Consider the following 7,981-nt stretch of genomic DNA (forward strand, 5'->3'; position numbering starts at 1 on the left):
TGCGCGAAATTCAAAACAAACAAACAAAACTAGACTTAAAAACGAAGTTAATTCGCTTAAACCTGAAAAGCACTAACTGATTAGACATAAAATATGCACTTTTAAAATGGCTATTGTAAGGAGTATAATATAGTTGGTATATTAGGGGAAATGTGATAAAGTTAAAGAGTGAAAAGAATCCTAATGTTACAAATTCAAGATTGATAAGGAAATCATTCCTCTACCACTTAAGCTTCTGATATTTTAACTATCTAATGTGTGTGTGTGTGTGTAGGTTGATTAAATACTTTGATAACACAGGCTTGCGATGGTTTTATTGTCTTGAAATTTGTACACGTTGGACAGTAATTCCTGTACGCTGAATCCGAAAATAATATCCATTTTTCTCCATCGCGTACAGATTTTTCACAAAACGTCGTATGTACTTTTACATAAGTGAACCATTTTCATTGAAATCGGGTCGCATTTTGTTATGTTTAAAATGTTGACAACCACTGGATATAGATTTCTCTATATCAATCGCGACGTGAGAGTCTTATCGATCGTCCTAGAACCCACCGCTAGTATATAAACGGTTAACAGGCCGCACGGCATGTCTTTCCTGAATAGTATTTGTCTGTGCGTGCACTTTGACAATTTTCTTTTCAATAGTATTTATTCGTCGCTATTGGAACACGAGATTATGTAAATGACCCAAACATATTCTGTTATATTTGTGGTAAAGAAACAAAGGCAAAGCATTACAGAATTCGTCAAAAAAGCGTATTACGCGTATTTTGGAATAAAACTTTGGGGACCAAGACAAATCATGGGTTCCGCACAAAGTTTGCACCGTTTGTGTCGAAGAGTTGAGACAATGGACTAAAGGTAAGAAAACGTATTTGCTTTTTGGAATGTCAATGGTCTGGCGTGAGCCTAGAAACCACGAGAAACACACCGCTATTATATAAACGGTTAACAGGCCGTATGACGTGTCTTTTCTGGACAGTATTTGTCTGTGCGTGAACTTTGACATTGATTTTTTCTTTTCAGTTTTTTCTATTCGTCGCTATGGCAACAACAGGTTATATAAATGACCCAAACATATTCTGTTATATTTGTGGTAAATGTGTTGTAAATTTGATCTAAGTAAGAGTGTGTGTGTTTTTCTTCCCGATTTGTAAAAAATCATTACGTGACAGAAAAAAGTGAATATTATTTTCGAAATCTACGTAGCTAACTTATGGAAAATCCATTATTAAAATCAAAACAACTTTTATGAAGTTTAAATTCACAGGCCCGTGTAATTGTAATCTCATGTCTGGAGCATCAATCTGTGATCTGAGAACATTTCAGATTTTAAAGATGGAAAAAGAGCTTGCACAATATATCGTTTTAATTATTCGTTTAGTATCGGCGTACATTCATTTCGTTCCTAAGCCTAAGATCTGCTGAATAAAACTATCTTAAGGACCATTGAAATACAACGAAAATAGTATCAATAGTATAAATTTTATTTTATTAATATTTTTACTATGAGTAGTGATAATATATATATGTGTGTGTGTGTTAAACAATACTTTCTTGTGGTTCGGCAATAATTCAAAATCATTTTAACAATACGTAGCAAATTACCCACTGTCTACAATAATTCAAAATCATTTTAACAATACGTAGCAAATTACTCGCTGTCTACAATAATTCAAAATCATTTTAACAATACGTAGCAAATTACTCGCTGTCTACAATAATTCAAAATCATTTTAACAATACGTAGCAAATTACTCACTGTCTACAATAATTCAAAATCATTTTAACAATACGTAGCAAATTACTCACTGTCTACAATAATTCAAAATCATTTTAACAATACGTAGCAAATTACTTACTGTCTACAATAATTCAAAATCATTTTAACAATACGTAGCAAATTACTCACTGTCTACAATAATTCATAATCATTGTATTTATCATTTACCTCTTCTTCATCAAAACGAGTAAAGAAGAAAAAATGCCTGTGGCAGTGTCTACTATCGTGTAATTCTTAACCATTCACTTGCTATGTTTAAACAATATTTAACAACCAGTACTCGAAAAATGTAGGGGGACGTACTTGTTCAAATAGAACAAAAACTAGTTTCATTCCCTTACATTTATACATCGCCATCTGGCCTTTGGAAAAAGAAACTCATTGCGGTATCTTGGCAGGAACTACGTTCTTTTTAACTTTGGCGAATTTTATTTATTTATTTATTTTTGCCTGAGTATAGTTGCAGCCTAGTTGACATAGGAGGATAGAGAGAGGATTGAACTCCCTCCTTTTTTTTCAGCTGCAGTGTGTACTCTTCCTTATTATTACAAGAATGACAACATCACCAAAAATGTCGCACTTAAAAAAGTTAAATATATAAAGCAAGCTACTTTTCTAGCGTGACTTCAGTATTGACATGAAAAGGATCTAGTTATAAAACAGGATAGTCTTTCTGTCTGTCTGGTGCCTAGGGAAGGATACAGTTATAAAACAGGGTTGTCCTTCTGTCTGTCTGGTGTTTAAAGAAGGATACAATTATAAAACAGGGTTGTCCTTCTGTCTGTCTGGTGCCTAGGGAAGGATACAGTTATAAAACAGGGTTGTCTGTCCGGTGCCTAGAGAAGGATACAGTATATAGGGTTGTCTTTCTGTCTGTCTAGTGCTTAGAGTAGGATACAGTTATAAAACACAGTTGTCCTTCTGTCTGTCTGGTGTCTAGGAAATGATACAGTTATAAAACAGGGTTGTCCTTCTGTCTGACTGGTGCCTAGAGAAGGATAGAGTTATAAAACAGGGTTGTCCTTCTGTCTGTCTGGTGCCTAGAGAAGGATACAGCTATAAAAGAGGGTTGTCCTTCTGTCTGTCTAGTGCATAGGGAAGGATACAGTTATAAAACAGGGTTGTGTGTCTGGTGCCTAGAGAAGGATACAGTTATAGAACAGGGTTGTCCTTCTGTCTGTCTGGTGCCTAGGGAAGGATACGGTTATAAAACAGGGTTGTCTTAAGCACTAGACAAAGTAGGATACAGTTACAGAACAGGGTTGTCCTTCTGTCTGTCTGGTGGCTAGGGAAGGATACAGTTATAAAACAGGGTTGTCCTTCTGTCTGTCTAGTGCTTAGAGTAGGATACAGTTATAAAACAGGGTTGTCCTTCTGTTTGTCTAGTGCCTAGAGAAGGATACAGTTATAAAACAGGGTTGTCCTTTTGTCTAGGAACTTAACGCCTGTCTTTACAGACTCTCTATATCAAGTCTACATAGACGTGAATGAATGAAAATTTTTGAAGAATTCCGTTTTGAAGGGGGGGGGGTAGGTAAAAACAGGGTATACCTGCATACTACATGCATCATCAGTAGCCTGTACATTTCAAAGGTAAAATTTGGTTGGTTTTAGTCATTGTTGATCTTCTAATACATAGCCGTGTATTTTTTTTAACCTACTTAATTGTTCTGTATATCTCACTATGTGATGTTTATTTTTTATTTAGGTCGATTTTACGAAATGATGTTAAACATTTTAATGCCTTGGCCAACTTATCACATGTCCACATCATTGAACTCACACGTAAAGTATCTTGCATGATTAATTTTAATTGAATTAATTTACATTGTAATAGGCTTTTCTTGCGTTTCAATCATACAATTAATTTATAACTATATACCCTTCTTATGGCAACGCCCCCAGTGGCACAGCGGAACGTCTGCGGACTTACAACGCTAGAAACCGGGTTTCGATACCATGTGACTTTGTTTTTATAACTTCCGTTTTCGTTGTTATTGTTGTTCTACTAAATGACGGACAAGCTCAAGCGTACATTTACATAAGCGATTCAGTTGTGAGGAAGTGAGCCATCAATGCACCAAGGAAATGGGAAAGCTCGTACAGGAGTGCCTCTGTTAGCTCAGTGCTAAGTCTTGTAGGCATATATCGATAAAAACCGGGTTTTTGTATCTTTGGTGAGCACAAAGACCATTTTGTGGCTTTGTACTTAATAACAAACGAATAGGAACCCGTTTATGTCAGCAACAGGCTGTGAAACTATGCCTTAAGCCAATTCGATACAACGCCTTCATCAGCAAAGTGCAAATTAAGGTTATGAAAGAGAACCCTTCGATCCAAAAATGCAATGAAACTGAACATGATCACATCTACCTTTATAAGGATAACGTACAAGTGATTAAAGTTAACAAAGGCTTATAAACCAAAATCATCCAAGATATCGGCCACATCTCGACATCGACGACTATTCTTGAGAAAGTTGGCCAAAGAAGCTAGAACCACAACAGCCCATTCAACCACATACCTGTCAAGTCTCTTGGTACACCTCGGATGAACTTTTTTGTTTTTTCTGCTTAAAAGCTGATGCCTACATTAACTTTACGTTGAAGTTATTTATAGAAATATAGTGTTCTATTTCTACTATGAGAATATCTTAGCCTTATTGTATATCTTATAAAAGGGTGGAGGTTGGGAGTTTTATATTGTAGAAATTGAAAATTAGGGTGATTTATTTCTTCTTTAATGTTGCATCTAAATATTAAGGGTAACTGCCTTTCCACAACTGGGTGCAGAAGGCAGTAGGAGTTGAGACGTTATGGGTTTCAACACTCAACTTTTAACCCTTAACTGATTTTCCCTAGTTGCTGGCTAGTTTGACATCGGCGTCTGGACCTTGCCTGATAGATGGAATATTTCCAACGCGTTTGAGTACTATGGCCAGGACATTATCCGTCAAAAAGCGTATTACGCGTATTTTGGAATAAAACTTAGGAACCAAGCCCAATCATGGGTTCCGCACAAAGTTTGCATCGTTTGTTTCGAAGAGTTGGACTAAAGGTAAGAAAACGTATTTGTCTTTTGGAATGCCAATGGTCTGGCGTGAGCCTAGAAACCAAGGAGATAACTGCTATTTTTGCTCGTGTAACGTTTAAGGCTAGAACATTCGAAATAAAAATGAAATTTCTTATCCGAACCTTCAATCTGCTATAAGACCTGATGCTCACGGATCTTGTTTATCTATGTGGGAAATTTCTAGCTCTTTCAGGACCGAAACTTAAAGAAGGGATTTTTGTTTGGCCTCAGATTAGGAAATTTACTTCGGATGAACAGTTCGAAAGGACAATGAGGGAAGATGAGAAAGAAGCGTGGATTGCCTTTAAAGATTTTATCGACACTTTTTTAGGAAACAACAAGGACCCAAATTTCACAAATATTGTCAGTAACATGCTGGATAAATGAAAATAGTTGGGTTGTAATATGAGTTTGAAAGTTCATTTCTTAAACTCAAATATTGACTGTTTCCCTGAAAATCTCGGTGCCTTCAGCGAAGAACAAGGGGAAAGGTTTCATTAAGACATCGGGGAAATGAAGAGGAGGTATCGGGGAAGGTGGAACATCATCATGATGGCTGATTACTGCTGGTCATTGAAATGAGATGCTCCAGACACAATACATAAAAGAAATACCACAATACGTAGATTTCACAAAACAATATATATCTAGATGAATGAGGATGTATATTCGTTTGACATCAATGTTCTTCCCTTTTCTTCAGTTTGTTTGTATATTTGTTAAGAAACATAATAATAAAATGTTCATTGTTGTAAACGAAATAATAATTTGATCTAAATAAGAGTTTTTTTTCTTTCTTCCCGTTTTGTAAAATATTCTTACGTGATAGAAAAAAAAATGAATGTTATTTTCAAAATCTACGTAACTGAATTATGGAAAAATCCGTTATTTAAACTAAAACAACTTTTATGAAGTTTAAATTTGCAGGCCTGTGTTATCGCAGGACAATGATAAAAGTTTTCACAGAATTAAAAAATTATCGAGTATCTTTGTTTTGCTATGTTATGAGCTGAAGTAATTAACAAGAGATGGCGTTAACGTGAACTAGCGATTATAACCTGTTTACATCTGTCCAAATTTTAATTCGGTCTTTCTTTAAATATTGACTGATAATATTCCTCGCTTCAAAGTGCAAACGTTAAACAGACTTAACATTTATTATTTTGTAACCTGTATTATTGATTTTTTTCCATTTAACCTTCAGCTTCACTGCATTGTCAAAATGTATTGATATATTTTCTCTGCTCAAAGTTAATTACCTTATTTATAAGATAACAATTTTTTGGGAGCTTCACCGTAATCAAATTATAATGATTATCTATATCTAGTTTTAGCTTTGTTACCTTAACAACGCCTTCCTAATTTTAGCTTTATCAACTTCACAGGTTTTTTATTATTGCCCTGTTCCTTAGACTTCTTGATAATGTACCGACTAATTTTTACTCGTGCTTTAATTACCCTCACTAATTTTTGCCGGTGCTTTAATTACCCTCGCTAATTTTTGCCCGTGCTTTGATTACCCTCGCTAATTTTTACCCGTGATTTAATTACCCTCACTAATTTTTACTCGTGCTTTAATTACCCTCACTAATTTTTGCCGGTGCTTTAATTACCCTCACTAATTTTTACCCGTGATGTAATTACCCTCACTAATTTTTGCCCGTGCCTTAATTACCCTCACTAATGTTTACCCGTGCTTTAATTACTCTCACTAATTTTTACCCGTGCTTTAATTACTCTCACTAATTTTTACCCGTGCTTTAATTACCCTCACTAATTTTTACCCGTGCTTTAATTACCCTCACTAATTTTTACCCGTGATTTAATTACCCCCACTAATTTTACCCGTGCTTTAATTACCCTCACAGTCCATTTCCTGCCTTTGTCTTTATTACCTTCGCATTGCACTGGTTTTTCTTATGCTTTCAGCATTGTTTTCTTGGTACTAAATATACTTTCTCGCTCTTTTATCTTCTTTTCCTTCGCAATATTTTTGACCAATTTATTGAATTTTTATCTATGATACACACTTATATTTCACCGATTTTTTTCCCTCTCCTTCACTTCACACATTTGTTTATCCAGTTTATTACCTTGACCACTTGTCTACGGCTCCATTATTCGGGCATTATACTAATAATTATATTTTTTCTTGCCCTTCTCTCCAGGAATTCTTGTACCATTTGTTTGCCTTCGTGTTCTACTTGAGTTGCAGCATTGCCGTGCTTGCAGTTGTGTCTCGTCGGAACGATAGAGTATACTATACTGAATATGGGTACGAGGGTAAAATGGCCGCTTCCGTAAGTTTTTTTTAATAATTCATATAAAGTACGTTAATTAAACCGCTAGTACTGACAGAGATAACGTTTATTATCTGCATAGATTCAAAACGACTTATAAATCTACCTTCTTTTAGTGTTTGTAATGGCCATTTTGTAGATTCCTTTTAAAAAAAATAAATGACTTGTTTAATAATATATTTTATACACATTCTACTTCTTATGATTGATTTTTATTTTACTCAGACAGTTATATATTGTATCTCGTGTTTCTGGATAGCATTTCTGGGTTAGGCGGGGCCTAATAGTAGTCAGCTTGCTTGTAATGTGAATCTGAGAATTAATGGTTCGCGGTCCTTTACCGCAATAAAAATTATTATCATTTTCCTATTAGCTCGGATAAGGGTAACTCAGGAACTGGCGGGGACGCGTTCCTTCTAGTTCCCATCAGTTCAAAATTAGGGACAACTATGCGCAGAAAGCTCTTGTGTAGCTTTGCGCAAAAAATCAGAAATTTTGGTAGCATTTTATCTGTATTTCGACTGCCTTTTCTGCTTGTGTGATTATCATCCCACGTGACTGAAACGTCAACTGGTTATACATATGATAAGGAGTACGTGGATCTATGTTCTAACTGTCCAAATACGAATGGTTTCTATTGCGTAAAGCATAATTAATCATACCAAATATAACAAGTTTCACTCTCTCAGTCACCTAGTCCTTTTAATAAAGTTAACAACGTAAAGTTGTAATTGAAATCTGATATGGCTTGTGTTGTTCCTATCTGTTAAGATAGCTCAAAATTATTGCGACCGTTGTTTAATTACTTTTTTTTTTTTTT

General features: G+C 35.1%; 1 long non-coding RNA gene across 1 annotated transcript in view; it reads left to right on the forward strand.

The window, feature by feature from the left end:
* Positions 1 to 7,981, forward strand: part of LOC111088022 — a 29,366-nt gene that overhangs the window by 11,782 nt on the left and 9,603 nt on the right. Inside the window, exon 2 of the long non-coding RNA XR_002612645.1 lies at positions 5,255 to 5,270. This is a non-coding gene — a long non-coding RNA (uncharacterized LOC111088022). The remainder of the gene's footprint in view (positions 1 to 5,254; positions 5,271 to 7,981) is intronic.

This window comes from Limulus polyphemus, unplaced genomic scaffold (assembly GCF_000517525.1).
Source record: "Limulus polyphemus unplaced genomic scaffold, Limulus_polyphemus-2.1.2 Scaffold3003, whole genome shotgun sequence".
NCBI classification, from domain to species: domain Eukaryota; kingdom Metazoa; phylum Arthropoda; class Merostomata; order Xiphosura; family Limulidae; genus Limulus; species Limulus polyphemus.